The 17,151-nt window shown below is 37.3% G+C and overlaps 1 protein-coding gene and 1 long non-coding RNA gene across 3 annotated transcripts in view; one reads left to right on the top strand and one right to left on the bottom strand.

Moving 5' to 3' along the window:
* The window catches only part of LOC5573800 (furin-like protease 2), a 1,094,423-nt gene that overhangs the window by 27,615 nt on the left and 1,049,657 nt on the right, over positions 1-17,151 (top strand). The gene's annotated exons all lie outside the window — the stretch shown is intronic.
* Positions 14,603-15,457, bottom strand: LOC110677645. Its single transcript, XR_002501095.1, has 2 exons — positions 15,398-15,457; positions 14,603-15,333 (listed from the first exon to the last, which is right to left on the bottom strand). It is a non-coding gene; the product is annotated as an uncharacterized LOC110677645 (long non-coding RNA).

The following is a 17,151-nucleotide window of genomic DNA, read 5'->3' as shown; positions in this document are numbered from 1 at the left end:
GGACCTGATTTAACCAACAAAACAACTTCGGTAAAAAAATAGTGCTTTCGACGTTTTGTATTTTCGACGTTTTGTCCCTTTCGACGTTTTGGCATTCGACATTTTGGGTTTCGACGTTTTGTCTTTCGACATTTTGTCCCTACACGGTAAAAAATAAGCACCATGCTATCAATAGTTCTGCACTTGGATTTGCACTACTGTTGAATCTTGACAAAATCAAGGTAACAGCACTTGAATTCAACGTTGCATGTTTTGATTTGAAATAAAAAAAAGTTAAAATAAACATTTCCGCCTGACTCAGATTTGAACCACCAACCTTCGGAGTGCAGGTCTAGTGTCTTACCTCGATACCAACTCGCATCTGTTGAAAGGGATCGAATTGATCTCAATTACTTTCTACAACGAGCAGTCAATGATTGCTCTCATACAAAAGACATGATGTTCAAAATCAACGACTTTTCACTTCAGAGTCTAGTTCTAGAGACAGTAGAGCAAATCCAAAGTTGAAACTCTTTAAATCATGGTGATTAGTGTTTTGAATTGAGTCAAGTGATCAATCTATTCAATCGAACGTGCTGATTTTTTACCGTGTAAACCCACCAACAGTTTTTCCAACTAAGCCTTTGAGGATCTTTCTAAAGTTCCTCTCCAGATTCTTTCAACAAATTTCTCAGAAATTCTCTCAAAATTCTTTAAGGAGTGCTTGATAAAACCGCAGCAGAAATTATCAAAGGCTTCCTGCTAAAATACATTTATTGATTCTTCCAGGTGTAACTCTAAGGATTACTCTTAAGGTGAAGATGAATCGAAGCCAAGGTTCAAATTTTCAAGAGCACGGATCTGGAGAACCAAACATCCGTTTGAGCTGAAAACCTAATCGATTGGTCACCACCAACTAGTGACCAATCGATTAAGTTTTCAGCTTAAACGGAAGTTTGGTTCTCCAGATCCGTGCTCTTGAAAATTTGAAGTTTGGCTTCGATTCATCTTCACCTTAATATTCCAAAAGATTTTCATGAGCAACGGATCAGAATTCAATTAGGAGAATGTGTTTAGAATTGTTTCAGTGTCGTTCTCCGCAGAACTACAGTGAAACCTCCATGAGTCGATGTTCCATGACTCTATATCGACTCATGGAACCATACTAGAATCAAAATTTCATGGTTGCTATGATGGTCCCTTCAAACAGCTTTCCAAGTAATTTATGTTCCATTACTCGATATTTCCATGAAACGATGGTCCCTTCAGATATTGACTCATGGAGGTTTGACTGTATCTACATTTTATTTGTTCCAGAAAATTCTTTAAATTTTTCTTTTGATTTCACTAAAAATCAGTATTGTGTTGCTCCCCGTATTGCTTCCGAAAATAATATTTGAAAATTTCTTCTAAAATGCCTACCTAAAAATATTTAAAACAATTAACTATTTCTATAAAATTTCTAGTGGGATACGTTCAACTGTTTTTTTTTCAAAAACTATTGTGCGAAAATACTCAAAAATACATCCGGGGCAATTTGTTAATAGATTTCTTCAAAGAATAACAAAATGTGTTTCACCTGGAATGTGGCCCTATTTTCAAGACTAGAGCCTTTTTGGCTCGCTTTTTTGGTCTTTTTGACTTGTAGAGCACTTTTGGAAATAAATTTGATGCGCGGAGCACCTGTTCTTCATCATTACCCCGTTTGAAATCCGGATTTCCAACACGCTTCAATTTTATATTTAGGAAGATGTTGAAGAGAGCAATTCAATCCGACGGATAAGTGAAGAGATATTCGGAGAAACTATTCAGCTCCATTTGAGTGCAAAGTTCTGCAAGATTCTGAAAAAATATCAAACAAAATTAGCTCAAAGAGGATCTGTTTCTTCAGAAACTGTTTTGCTTCTGGTAACATTGGTAACATCAATTATAACTCAGGTTAAATATTGTATAATATTGGTCCCAAAATACTGCCTTGAGCAACACCAACTCTTACAGGAAGTCTTTCAGACTCGGAGGTTTGATAATTAACCTTCAGTGGATGATTTGTCAGATAACTTTGAATTATTCTAACAATGTATGTTGGGAAATTAAAGTTTTTTTAATTTTAAAATCCAGCCTTCATGCCAAACACTGTCGAATGCTTTTTCTATATCTAGAAGAGCAAGACCAGTAGAATAGCCTTCAGATTTTGTGGAACGGATCAAATTTGTTAAACGTAAAAGTTGACGTGGGTAAATGTGCATGGCGGAATCCGAACTATTCATTGGCTTAAACTAAATTTTCGTAGATGTGGACCATCATTCTGTTCAAAATGACCTTTTCAAAATGTTTTCAGATGGAGGAAAGCAAACTGATTGGATGATAGCTAGAAGCTTCTGCAGGGTTTTTGTTTGATTTAAAAATTGATACAACATTAGCATTTTTTCATTTGTCTAGAAAAATTCCATGATCGCCAGGCTTTCATATTTTTGAATTTTTTAATAATGGTTCTCACTTCTTCCAAAAAATTTCCAATGTATTTTCGAAAACATTCTCTTATATAATAATTTGTTTTCCTTTTTCAATGCTGGAATTTTTCTTCTGAGGTTTTTTCAATTTTTTTTTTGCAATTTCCAAAACGGCTTGGAGACAGAGTTCAAATGAGAAATTTCATTTTTATATATTTTTGTTTCCATATTGAGAAAACAGTTTTTAACTTGGAGTTCTGTCATATAATTTTCATGGTTTATGAACAAAAAGTCGAAGGACAATAGGTCGAAAGGACAAAAGGTCGAAAATTACTTGCATGGAGGATTTTTGTTCCTTTTTGAAAAAAGGTTTTCGACCTTTTGTCCCTCCCTTACTGTTCTTCGACCTTTTGTCATTTCGACTTTTTGGCTTTCGACCTTTTGTCATAGATTCAATTTGCATAGTTGGATCGCGAGTGCGTTGAAATTGCCTTCTCCTCACGTTTTTAAAACAGATCAAGAGTCTAAGATCGTCGTCTATAATCACGGCTTCAACAATGGAATTTGTTAAAGTTTCAAGAGCATTAACAATATCAAGTTCTGTTTGTAATGTAATGTTAACATCAAGATTAGAGTCATTAAATATTTCATTTATATTCCAGTCGGCTCGAAAATTAAACAGCTCGTCCTCTTTACCATTCAAAGAACGAGCATTTCAATAAAAATTTGATTAGTAAATTTTACACCAACTTGGACTGCTTCAGTCATAATGGTGGCTTTGAATATTTCATCAATCATTAGATTCAATTGTTCAGTTAGAAAATTAAAATCAGAGGCAGACATATCACTTGAAGTGGGTACATTATCTGATAATTTCTCATTAGAATTTTCGGTAGACGAAGAAGCGGAGTAGGAGTTACCTGTGGCGATAGGGTTTTTTCTATTGATTTGAAACAAGTAGAATGGGAACTCATAGTACGAATAGGGGAGGAGTTCAAAATACCTGCTACGATATCGGCAAAGGATTTTCCATGGGTAGATACATTCGAAATTGAAAGATTTGAACGGCTACCCGACTGATTAAAATTAGTTTGTGAATGAGCATGATTATGATCTTCCTGATGGGTATGATTCCTAATCAAGCGATCGTTAACTGAAAAATGAGCATTGTTCGATACTCTACCAGCCAAGTTCCGGAAACGACCGTTATTGTAACGGATATTATCTTTCATCTGCCTGGCACGAGCCTCAACGACTCTCTTGCGCCAAGGGCAAGACCAAAAATTTGACTTATGATTGCCCTTGCAATTGGCGCATAAGAACTTATCGGTATCTTCCTTCACTGGACAGACGTCTTTGGCGTGAGAAGAACCTCCGCAAATCATGTATTTAGCATCTATGCGACAATTTTTTGTACCATGACCGCACTTTTGGCACTGACGGCACTGAGTGGGGTTCTGGTAATTTCCTCCAGGTTTCTGGAAATGTTCCCATGTCACACGGACATCGAACCTATGTTTTGCTTTTTATATTATATAGCTTTAGTATTATTAAGTTCTTTTATATTAAAGTGAACTAAATAATATTCTTGAGAAAGCCCTTTCCGAACAATGCCAGATTGGGTTCTCTTTTTCATAATGATTACTTGGACTGGGGAAAATCCAAGTAAATCATTTATTCCATTTCTGATCTCTTCAGGTGACTTATAGTCACTTGAGAGACCTTTCAAGACGACTTTGAACCAACGTTCAGTTTTGTCGTCATAAATAAAAAAATTGTGCTTCTTCTCTTCAAGATGTTTGAGAATAATTTCGTGATCTTTAAGAGTTTCCGATAAAACGCGACTGTCTCCTTTCTTTGCGATTTGGAAAGAAACCTTGATTCCCCTAGTTCAAGATCTCCTGCCTAAATCCCCCAAATTCGGAACAACTGACCACGATAGGCGGCACTCTTTGCTTCCTCACTTGAATCAAAGAGCTTGGGCTAGAGGCTGCTTCGATTTGGTGTTCGGAAAATTTGTCTAGAGCATTGAACTGACTGCTCATTTCGATACAATTATTCATTTCACCCTTGGAAGAAAGTTGGCATTCCGGGGAAACGTTCTTTCTTCCATTCTTGCCACGTTCAGTGATAGTTTTAAACCCCACTTTTTTGGAAGTTACAACCATGTTTAGTAAATAAACGAAAGATGACGTGACCTTCTAAGAGGTTTTTTTTTTCCAAGACGGTGTCAAAGAAGGATTACCACCGCTTGCTTTCGCTAACGGGTCCATCAAAAAATCGAAGGCACGGGTCCAAACAAGGATCGAAATGGGATAAATAGGTAGAAAAATGCAGCACTGAAAAGTACTGTTAAATTGTTTTAGATAGTTTTAAATTGTATACACACAGCACAAGAGTACGGTGTGCACCAATCGTTGCATTCCTCGTTTGTTCAAACTCAAATCCAGCGAAAGGTACGGTGGTTTCCGTCGACGACCTTCATATCTAAATGCCATTCTACCATTCTCTTCAGCCAGCTCTCCGAACAGATGTTCATCACCTCTGGGCCATTCGTCTCCGACGCAAAACGATGAGCGCTCCGTAATGGTTATTTTGGGATGACTGCTTTCTGAGAAACGCTAAGTGGTTCCCCATTTTCAACGCCATGTAATTGTCGAGGGATAATGGAAAATTGGGCCTTCCGTTGGTTGGGGCGGTCGTGCGCTGTTCTTCTTCTTCTTTCTGGAATTACGTCCTCACTGGGACAGAGCCTGCTTCTCAGCTTAGTGTTCTTATGAGCACTTCCACAGTTATTAACTGAGAGCATTCTTTACCAATTGACCATTTTTGCATTCGTTCATCGTGTGACAGGTACGAAGATTCTTTATGCCCTAGGAATCGAGAAAATTTCCATTACGAAAAGATCCTCAACCGACCCTCAGCTTAGACTTGCTGAAAAGTCGTGAATTTACCACTACGACTCTTTGGGCCCCCTGTCGTGCGCTGCACGGTTCGTCAATAAAGGTATTTGCTTTCTCACTTCATAAATGTGCACCAATAATGGCTGTAAAACAAGGGGGATTTCGACCGGAGAAGGATGTTGCCGCTGATGAAATTTCACACTCAAATGTAGGCAGCACTCGCACTGTAAATGCGGTTGTTTCATCTCGAATCGATTAGAATGTTCTTCATTCATACAGCCCATTAGAGGTCGGGGCAGTGCTCACGTTTGAATGATGGTAATTAAGTGTAATTTTGCTCCGGCCCATCATATGGGCGGTTGTTTGCTTTGGTGTAATGGACGTTAGATCCGGATAGGTGCATCATTTCCTGTGGATTACAATTAGTTTGACATTTGAATACAGGGGGCTGTCATGGATCATGGATAGTCAAATCGATGGTCTTTGTTTGGCTGGATGTTGTGGATAATTAGTGGGCTTAGATATTGCTATTTTGGTCAAATTAGTTCGTTTTTAAATAATGTAAAACGGGGTATAATTGATCGGATAAGCTTATAACACGAAAATCATGTGTTCAATTTCACTAAGAATCAATAAGTACGGTCAAGAACAATCTGAAGGATGACGGCACTTCTTACAGAAAACGACCATACAATGATAGCTGTGTAGTACCAACTAAACATTTGTCAAAAACACCGTTATTTTGCAGTTATGGTAGAGGACAATAGTATGACTTGGCAAAAATATATTTTACGTCAACGCTTATGTTTTGAGCGAGTTATCCGATGTTGAGCGCCAAAGTGATCCGTAACTGTGTGATTGCATATTTATCTCGCAGTGATAAGCATCAGAACTGCCTTTTGAAATAGGTAGGGACAAAAGTGAATTATACGATCAGAATTCATTATAAGGCAATATGTCTGTTGACATAGTGTTGTCTCGTAAGAGCAGCAAGTTGAAAGCGGATATCAGCTCAATTTTGATGAACAATGCAGGTTCAACGGGCACAATTCATAGCATAACCATTGGCTAATTTCTAAAATGGAATTGACTCCAAAGATGCTCTAGTGGAGCCTGTACCAGGTACTCTTGAATGACCACATCAGTTGATATCGAGCTCATATCTCTTAGATATTATTTATAGCGTGTATTGACAAATTCGTTGAAAAGCATGAAAATTAAGATATTGGACGACATGTTTTGGTTAAAAAACATAAATGTTTCAATGAGGGCCTGCGATACCATTGGGATATTTAGAATCTCAAAATGCTAATGAAGCAGGAATCCTACAAGAAAAACGAGAAACGTTGTGAGAAAAATCCGCAGATCGAAAATGCTGCAGATTTTACAAAAAAGTGAAGGTTACAACAAATACAAACGTGATATTGAATATCTAGTTTTAAAGCGAGAAACATGGTAGATATGAAGCACCTGGTAAAAATTGTATGCAAAACTTGACTTATAAGTTTGAGTAAGCGTAATATTTGTGATGCAGATTTTAAACGGTTCCTTACCACGCTGAACGTTTGAAATATAAGTATAGAGTTTCCCTACATTCAGTTTTATTATAGTTTTATAGTTTTATAGTTATAGCCACATGAAATTTATTAAATTTCATTATTACTTTTCACAAATTTCAACGCTTTTAAAGGCTCCTCAACGTGATTTTTTTCAGCGACAGTGACGAAAAATCGCCGCGATTCCGTCGTTGTGTCGCTGCAAGCACTCTTATATGATATTATCTTGACCAACGCGACGAAAATCGCAGCAAATTCGCCCCTCCGTGGCTTGGGCACTCTTATAAAACTGTGCATGCAGCGAAACATCAGCGAAACCGCGGCGATTGTTTGTCGCTGTCGCCGTAAAAAATCGCCTTGATTTGGGGAAGCCTTAAGAGTTTTTGTTCCAAAGCTACCCTTAAACTATTTTATAAGTGCATAATACCAAACCAATGTGACAATGAAAGGTACGATCTGATCAACATAACAATGAAAGATTTAATCTGGATACTCGTTTAATGTTAGCATTTAAGAATGCAATCAAATTCTTATGAATCTAGAACACGAAGATTAATCGTGAAAAACTATATTTTTTGCCAACTACCGAAAAGCTAAACATTACATATAGTTTGCAATTGGATTAAATGGACAAATTGATGTGAAGTTTTGCGAAAAAGTTACACGTCTTTTCAGTGAGTATCGAACTCACGACTCCCTGATCTCTAGTTAGGGCGATATCGGTGTTAGTTAAATACTGGTACAGGATATTTTAACAGGACTGAAGAATTTAGATTCCACCAAAGGATCAGGGCCAGATGGAATCCCACAAATTTTACTGAAAAACTTAGCTAATGAATTTACAGCACCATTATTTTGGCTATTCAACAAGTCACTTGAAATAAGCACATTTCCAAAAGAATGGAAAAGATCGTATCTCATACCCATTTACAAGTCTGGTAGAAAATCTGATGTTCGAAATTATCGTGGAATTGCTATTATTTCATCCATTCCAAAACTATTTGAATCAATTATAAATAAAAATGGATTTAGCCAAATAAAACATAGAATAATGAATACACAACATGGTTTCTATAAAGGTCGTTCTACTACAACAAACCTTTTGGAATTTGTAAATTACACTTTGAATGCAATGGATAGAGATAACCACGTCGAAGCACTTTACACCGATTTTAGTAAGGCATTTGACAGACTAGACATTCCTATGTTGATTTTCAAGCTCAATCAAATGGGAATTGCGATGAGACTCCTCAACTGGATTGAATCGTATTTAACAGATCGCCAACAAATAGTTAGATTTGAGGGAAAAACTGTCTAAACCTGTTCACGTTACATCAGGAGTTCCCCAAGGTTCGCATTTAGGTCCATTGTTATTTATATTATTTGTTAACGATATTTCATATGTGCTTAAACATCTTACAATTCTTATTTATGCCGATGATATGAAGCTTTATATGGAAATCAATAGCAACAAAGATAGTGGCATTTATTTGAATGAAATAAGTATATTTGATATATGGTGTAGCAAAAGCTTACTTCAATTAAACGTCAAAAAATGTAATTTTATTACATATAGCAGAAAACGGAATACACCACAGATTACTGTCTCTTTAGGAAATCAAATTGTTCAAAAGTGCAATAAGATTAGAGATTTAAGTGTGATATTAGATTCTAAACTTACCTTTACTGATCATTATAATACGATTATCCATAAGCTACCAACATGTTGAGCTTTATTAAGCGTTTAAGCTACAATTTTCGGGATCCATATACGATTGAAACCTTGTAAATTGCTTGTGTTAGATCAGTTCTAGGATAGTGTAGTATTGTGTGGTCTCCGCATATAAAAACACATGGTGGTAGAATCGAATCAGTACAGAAGCAATTTCTTTTATATGCCTTACGCAAATTAGGCTGGACAACGTTTCCACTGTCATCATACGAGGTTCGATGCATGCTTATCGATATTCAAACCTTAAATGAGCGTCGCGAAATAACCATGATTTCATTTGTCAATGATATTGTATCGCAGCGTATTGATCTTTTATCATGTTTGAATTTATACGCGCCCGCTAGACAGTTAAGAAATCGGAATTTGTTTGCATCAAATAATCTTCGAACTAACTATGCAAAATTCGGCCCAATGAATCGAATGATGTCTCTTTATAATCAGCATTGTACAGAAATTGATCTGACTATGTCGCGACCAAAGCTAAGACAATTCCTTAAGATATAATACAACATAGAATTAAGCAAACGTGTAGTCTACTATTGATTGACGAAATAAAAATAAATAAGAGATATTCCACAGAAGTACCACCTAAACTAAACCAAAAACATGAAACCAATTAGGTATGTTCCCCATGCGTTGTTAGGACCTTTTTAAACCCAAGCCTGGTGGAAGGTCATTAATTCTGAACTCCAAGACAATTTAATTTTTAATATAGCAGCAATTTTGTTACAAATTACAATTGCTCATCCAAACTACTGTTTGGAGGGTTTCAAGATAAATTGATAAACTGATTAGGATGAAATAAAGTTATCGGCACCCAACGCTATATCCCTAACTAGTCAATTTGATCACAACTTTTTCGATATGATAGTTTCCAAGAACTGGCAATTATTAATGAATCAGATTTGACATTAATCAATTCAGTTCAGTTAAACGATTTATGAGCAGCACGGCATTTGAAACAAGTAATGTTGATTCATTAATATCTCAAGACCAGTTGACGAGTTCTAAAAATATGTGCGAGAATGCTAGCAGACATTCTCTTACCATTCATTCAGCGATGCTTATATATCCAATTCAGTTTGGGGATTGTTGATTACTACATGAAGTTTGGATTTAGACCACGTGGTGGTAGAGCAGGATAAGTCATCAAAACTGGTCAATGAGGCAGACCTTTGAAAATTGCCGGTGAACACCGCCTCTGCTTCTCAAACACTTTCTAAATCTTGATAGAAAAGATTTAAAATTAGACAAATGATTAGCCTACATAGTGACACGCGGACGTGTTCTGTTAAAGGAAAACTATGTAAAGATTACACTTTCTTCCGTTCACAGTGGCACAAAACGGTACTTTGGTGCTGATTTTTTCTACATATTGATCTCTTTTAGATCCTTGTTTGGACCCATGCCTTCGATTGTTTGTTGGACCCGTTAGCGAAAGCTAGCGGTGGTAATCCTTCTTGAACACCGTCTTGGGAAAAAAAAAATCTTAGAAGGTCACGTCTTCTTTCGTTTATTCACTGAATGAAGTGGCAACCACGAACAAAACGAAGGGTGAACCTCTGAATTCGAAACTTCCTCCCGAAAAAGTGGGTTTAAAACTGTCACTAAATGTGGCAAAAGAGGAATATAGGACGTTTCTCTTGAATGCACGCTTTCTTCTAAGGGTGAAATGATTATTGTTTATAATTGCAATTAAAGAAACAATCAGTTCGATGCTTTAACCCGTATAAGCCTGAGTGAAAGCAAAAATACTAAAACCCTCACCGCTCAGCGCACCGCACCGCACCGCGTAACGGATTCAAATAATATTTTGTCAGAATACTGGCTCACATATCTAGTTTTAAAAGTGGCCAGAGGAACTCGGGAATATTCCTTTGGCCGGAGTTATTCGAGTGGGTCACTGGGTCAAGTCGGGTAAAAAATGGCAATTTTTTGGGACATGACAAGTTAACTTCATTTATTTGTAATGGCAATAATTTTAATTTGCATAAATCATTAAAATCTGATACTCAACATCCCAAATAAAGAGTTTTTCACCGTTTAAAGAGTACCAGATGTGGCTACTCGGACTTAATGCCCGGAAGAACCGGCTCTAGATTTGTTAGATATTAAACCGTTTCAGTTCTCTTGAAGTAGAAATCAAACATAGCAGTTTACTGAAAAGCATTCCCATAATGTTGACAAAGATGTTTACATACAAATTGACCACTTTATCGTAAATTTGAGGCGCCCGGGGACACGAAAATGATCATTTGAAGGATTAAACCAATGCAATACATAAGGTTATCCAATTAAATAATTTCTCAAAAATTTTACACTAATGCGTTTCACTTAAAACTCCTTGGTAAAGTGGCCACATAATAGACGATTCCGGAAATTATCTGTGACTTGAAATTTGCCTACCTACAGGGGCACAAAACCACGACACCCTTTGCATCCGACCTGACCAAGTGATCCACCGGAATAACTCCGGCCACAGGAACATTTCCGAAATCCTCTGGCCACTTTTAGAAACTAGATATGTGAGCCAGTATACTGACAAAATATTATTTTGATCCGTTTAGTATTCGCTGAGTGGAGAGGGTTTTAGCATTTTTGCTTTCACTCAGGCCTATACGGGTTAAACGAAATTTCCGCACATCAAATCGAAGCTGCCTTTAGCCCAGGCTCTTTGATTCAAGTGATAAAACAAAGAATGCCGCCAATCGTGATCAGTTGTTCCGAATTTGGAGCTTTGAGAGGCAGGATATCATGGAGTCTTTGGGGGAATCAGGGTTTCCTTACATATCACCTTTTCAATGCACTGAGCATTTGCTTCAACTGACATGCGGAAATTGACTCGAAAAAAGTCAATTTTTTGTCATTGGTAACTTTAATGCCAAATATCTTTCGTGGAAAAATTTACAAAGCGAATCCAACGGCAGAATTTTATTTGATGTGTGCTCCTCAGAATATTTCTCAATTGAATACCTTGATATTGATTTGCTCTTGATATTGACAATGTTATCGAATTTTTAACTAATTCCATTATTGAAGCAAGGGGCATTGCAATACCAAAATGTGAAATAAAAATACGAATCCGTGATTATAGACGATAATCTTAATTTTTTTATCTGTCTTGAAAACTTGAGGAGAAGGCGATTTCAATGCACTTACGATCCTCCTATGACAGTTCACTATGGTCCAGGAATCAGTTTTACGCGGAAAGATGCATTCTGAGCTTTAGAATGAAACATTAGACAAAAACGGTCTTCTAAAAAGTTGTTTGTATTAGTTGAGCCCTTTGTTTGGTTTTATTGAAAATTAGGGTGGACCACATTTTCATAGAAATGATTAAACTAACTTTCTTATTTGTTGAAATTATATTATACATGCTTCAGCAAAGTTGTAGACCATTCAATTTCAAGCAACTTTGCCAAAAAAAGTTTTTTTATATCTCTTAAATTGACCGATTTAGAGCTTTTTTCCTACGGTGACATAGGGTGGTCCGAACAAAACTGGTTTTCTGGCTCTAGAGTTTTCAATTCAAGTTTCTCATCAAAGTAGTCTATGAAACACTTTTAGAGCTTTAAAAAATGCGTAATTTGGTGAGTGAAGAAACTCGCTATCTCATTCCGTTTAGGAGTTATTGTTGTTTTTCTCTCAAAAACATGCCAACTTTGATTGTGAATACCTCTGATTGGGGCAAACATAAAAAATATCTTTTGACGGCATTCAAAAGACAAAATAAAATTGTATATTATATCAAAAAATTACAGATGTGTTATTTTTGTAACTCTAATAAAACGTCTTGAAAGTCAAACATTTTTTATCACAAAAACTTCAATAACTTTTGAACTAAAATAGATATTAACAATCTTTTTGCATGAAAATTTGCGTTTTGTTAAGTTCTAAAAGTCGTCCATAGACGACTTTGACGAGAAAATAATATTAAAAAAACTAGAGTTAAAAAACTTATTTTTGTTGGACCACCCTGCGATGATTAGGAAAAAATGCTCTAGATTGGTCAAATATTGAGCTACAGAAAAAATTTTTTAGGCAAAGTTGATCAAAATTTCAAGTTCTACCGCTTTGCCTGAGAGTATATACCAGTATTTTTGCAAATAAAATAGTTGATTATATGATATGTGTGATATTGTGGACCACCCTAGTTTCAAATGACACAGTATGAAAGCTTACATTTTTAGAAACAATTTTGTAGAAGATCATTTTTATCTAAAATTTCATTTTCATGCTCAAAATGTAAAATAATAAAGAAATACATACCATGAAAATCTTCAAAATAGTTTTAGAGCCCTATCTTTCTTATTTGAGATTTCTCGTCAAAGCGGTCTATGAACGACTTTAAGAACTTAACAAAACGCAAATTTTCATGCAAAAATATTGATGATATCTATTTTAGTTCAAAAGTTATTGAAGTTTTTCTGCTTAAAAACCTTTGTTTTCCAAGGCATTTTATTAAAGTTACAAAAATAACACATCTGTAATTTTTTGATATAATATACAATTTTATTTTGTCTTTTGAATGCCGTCAAAAGATATTTTTTATGTTTGCCCCAATCAGAGATATTCACAATCAAAGTAGGCATGTTTTTGAGAGAAAAACAACAATAACTCCTAAACTAAAGGAGATAGCGAGTTCCTTAACTCACCAAATTACGCATTTTTTAAAGCTCTAAAAGTGTTTCATAGACTACTTTGATGAAAAATTTGAATTGAAAACTTTAGAGCCAGAAAACCAGTTTTGTTCGGACCACCCTATGTCACCGTAGGAAAAAAGCTCTAAATCGGTCAATTTAAGAGATACAAAAAAACTTTTTTTGGCAAAGTTGCTTGAAATTGAATGGTCTACAACTTTGCTGAAGCATGTATAATATAATTTCTACAAATAAGAAAGTTTGTTACACAATTTCTATGAAAATGTGGTCCACCCTAATTTTCAATAAAACCAAACAAAGGGCTTAACTAATACAAACAACTTTGTAGAAGACCGTTTTTGTCTAATGTTTCATTCTAAAGCTCAAAATGCATCTTTCCGCGTAAAACTGATTCCTGGACCACTGTGCAGTTATATGGCAGGATCTGCGAAAATAAATTAATTAACGTTTTATTCGATAAGGAAACGAAATTTTGAAAATAAAATTTCTCTATTGAACTCTGGCTCTTTTGGAAATTATCTGAAATTAAAAAAAAAACTCAGAAGCCAATTTTGGCATTGAAGCAGGAAAACAAATTATTACTAATAAATTGCAAAAAAGCTCAAAAACTTGCAATGCAGTTGGTAAGTGCAACAATTTTGATGTAAAACTCACTAGTTCAATTGCAAATCAAGTTACTCAAGATTTCGCAAGCCTTCTTAATCAAGAGAACGTTCTCGAAAATTCCAGAAAGAATGATTTTGAAGAAGTGAAAACTGTTATAAAAAATGTCAAAAATATGAAAGGCCCAGGCGATGATACATTTTTTTATCATCCCAATCAAGAAACTTCCAGAAAGTAGCTTATCATTCTTAGTTGATATATTTAGCAAATGCTTTCAGTTGGCATATTTTTCTGACAAATGGAAAAATGCCAAGGTTGTACCAATTTTAAAGCAGGACAAAAATCCTGTAGAAGCTACCAGCTATCGTCCAACCTGCTTGCTTTACTCCAGTAGTACACTTTTCGAAAAAGTCATTTTGAGCAGAGTGATGGTCCACACCTACGAAAATTCAATTTTTCAACAGTTCGGATTCCAGTATAGACATTCGATTATTCGTCAACTTTTACGTGTAACAAATTTGATTCGTTACAACAAATCTGAATGCTATTCTACTGATCTTTCTCTTCTAGACATAGAAAAAGCATTCGACAGTGTTTGCCATGGAAGCTTGATTGTAAAATTGAAAAACTTTAACATACATTGTTAGAATAGTCCTGATAGCATCAACGAGAGCAGCGTAGCAGCAATGTATCTTCTCACAGGTAAGTAATTTCTTCAGCAGATTTATCAGGTAAGTGTTTCTTCAGCAGATTTCTTCGGTCACAGGTAAGTTTAGTTTTTCCTTTCAGGTTCACATGCAGGTAAGTAATACTTCTTCACATCACTTCAGTTTTACGATTTCAATTTTACGTTTTAGTTCACTTTATTAATATAGGTTCATTTTACTGGTAACTAATTAATATATTTCTTGCACTATAATTCACATTCTTCGCACTGAGCAAAACAAAGGTAAAAAGAGGGCTTCTTTTGCTTTCTCGAGGTCTTTTATAGGTGATCCATCGGAAGTAGGTTGTCCCGGAACGTGTAGGAGGCAACTGTCAAATTGGGCCATTATGATCCGTTTAGAACAGAGTTGACCTAATTGGGTGATTTCTGCATCTGACGAACAGGTAGCGTTGATAATTTCGGTTTGTACAAACATCCTGGCCCCCCAGAAGTCTTATTTCTGTCCATTCTCGGCAAACCAGGTAGTTGTCCTCTTCAATGATGTCATATGATTTGCTCCGAAACAACTGTTAGGTTTTATACGATTGTTGCACTAGACTCGATGAATTGCCGTCTCGATGAACTCGATGAAGCGAATGGGTTGTCCCTCGTGATTGTCGATGAAAGGTTGACGTTTTGCCTTCGTTCTCCGTTCGTTGCTGATGTTGTCATTCGTTGTTTGTTGTCATTTTACGCACTGCAATCGCTGCTCCAGACCAGTTTTGATGACGAACGAAGAGTTTCTGGCAAAAAAAAGACCCGGTAGCGGGTTTTACCAAAAGATAAAGTGGTTGGACAGGGACTCACCTGGTCCCTGTTTCAACAGGGCCTTGGATTTATTTAATTTCAGGTTTCGCAGGTTCGGATGCACGGTGGTAATCGGACGATGAAGCAATTTCTCCTACGGCTGCCGTTTCATTCGTCGGTGCAATGGGAAGTAAACAAAGCTTCGACACCGGACGAGTGAAAATTCCTTGTGGTGTTCGGACGGTAACTACCCTTGTGATTCCGTCAGCTCCGGGGTGAAGTTTCAGGATTCTCGCAGTAGGCCATCGCATAGGAGGAAGTTTTTCATCTTTGATGATCACCAGTTGATTTGGGGCAATTTGAACCGGCGGTTTGAACCATTTAGTTCTTGCTTGGAGAGTCGTCAAATATTCTGCATGCCACCGGTTCCAAATGCATTGCAAAATTTTCTGCGTTGCTTCGTACTGTCGCAGGCGGTTGAATGGTATCTCTGTGAGGTCGACATCTGGAACTGCCTTCAATGATGATCCTACCAAAAAGTGTCCCGGCGTTAAAGGATCGAAGTCCGACGGGTCGTCGCTTAGAGGAACTAATGGTCGTGAGTTGAGGCAGGATTCGATCTGTGTTAACAATGTCTCCATTTCGTCGTAAGCTAAAGTGCGCGCTCCCAGCACACGGACAAAGTGTTTCTGCGCTGATTTTATGGCAGCTTCCCACAAACCACCGAAATGAGAGGCTTTCGGTGGATTGAAGTGCCATTTGATGCCAAGCTGGGTGCACTCTTGAGCCACTGTTTGCTGGTGTTGATTGTTTAGGACCAATGTACGAAGCTCTTTTGCTGCTCCCACAAAGTTTGTCCCATTGTCGCTGTAGATGTTGGAACACAGGCCACGGCGAGCAACAAATCTCCGGAGTGCCTGAATAAACTTCGCAGTGCTGAGGTCCACAACCATTTCCAAATGCACTGCCTTTGTGCAGAAGCATACAAAGACAGCAACGTAAGCCTTCCTAGCAGCTGCTCGTCGATGAGTCGGTTGAAGGTAAATTGGACCCCAATAGTCCACACCGGTCGATGAGAATGGTCGAGAGGCAGTTATCCGTGGAGCAGGTAACTCAGCCATGAACTGCTCGAGTAGTTTGGGGCGAGCACGAACACATATGACGCAATTGTGGACGATTCGACGGGCCAAACTCCTGGCCCCCAAGATCCAGTATCGGAGCCGTAGGGTGGTAAGCAGCAATTGTGGTGCGGCATGGAGGTGTTGTTCGTGGAAACTTCTAACAAGTAGTGCAGATATGGGATGAGAAGACGGAAGTATTATCTGATGCTTAGCGTCATATGGCTGATGAGCTTGCTTTAGGCGACCACCAATGCGGATCATTTGATCGGCTGCTAGAATAGGGTGAAACCATTTTATTCTAGATTTGGTTCCTACTGGTTTAGAATGCTGGAGTAACTTCCATTCTTCTCCGAAGTGTTGTTGCTGAACCAGTTTGATTACAGATGCTTCTGCTTCTTTCAACTCGTCCATGTTGATTTGAATGTTCTGCAATCGCTTGTCCTTACCTAGTTGGCAGTTTTTGGCGAATCGACGACAGTATGCGACCACTCGCATCAGTCGATGGTAGTTCGAGAATCTGGTTACTAGTTGATCGACAAAGGATGGTTCCGAAAGGGCGGTTATCATAGCCGGCGATGTCTTGCGAGCTTCTATCGGAGCTTCGATGTCCTTTCCGGGGTCGATTGGTTGAATAGGCCATTCACCTTCGTCTTGTCGAAGCCATGGTGGTCCATTCCACCAGAGGTCACAGTC

This window comes from Aedes aegypti, chromosome 3 (genome assembly GCF_002204515.2).
Source record: "Aedes aegypti strain LVP_AGWG chromosome 3, AaegL5.0 Primary Assembly, whole genome shotgun sequence".
Classification (NCBI taxonomy): Eukaryota; Metazoa; Arthropoda; class Insecta; order Diptera; family Culicidae; genus Aedes; species Aedes aegypti.
This window is presented reverse-complemented; position numbering and strand designations above follow the sequence as displayed.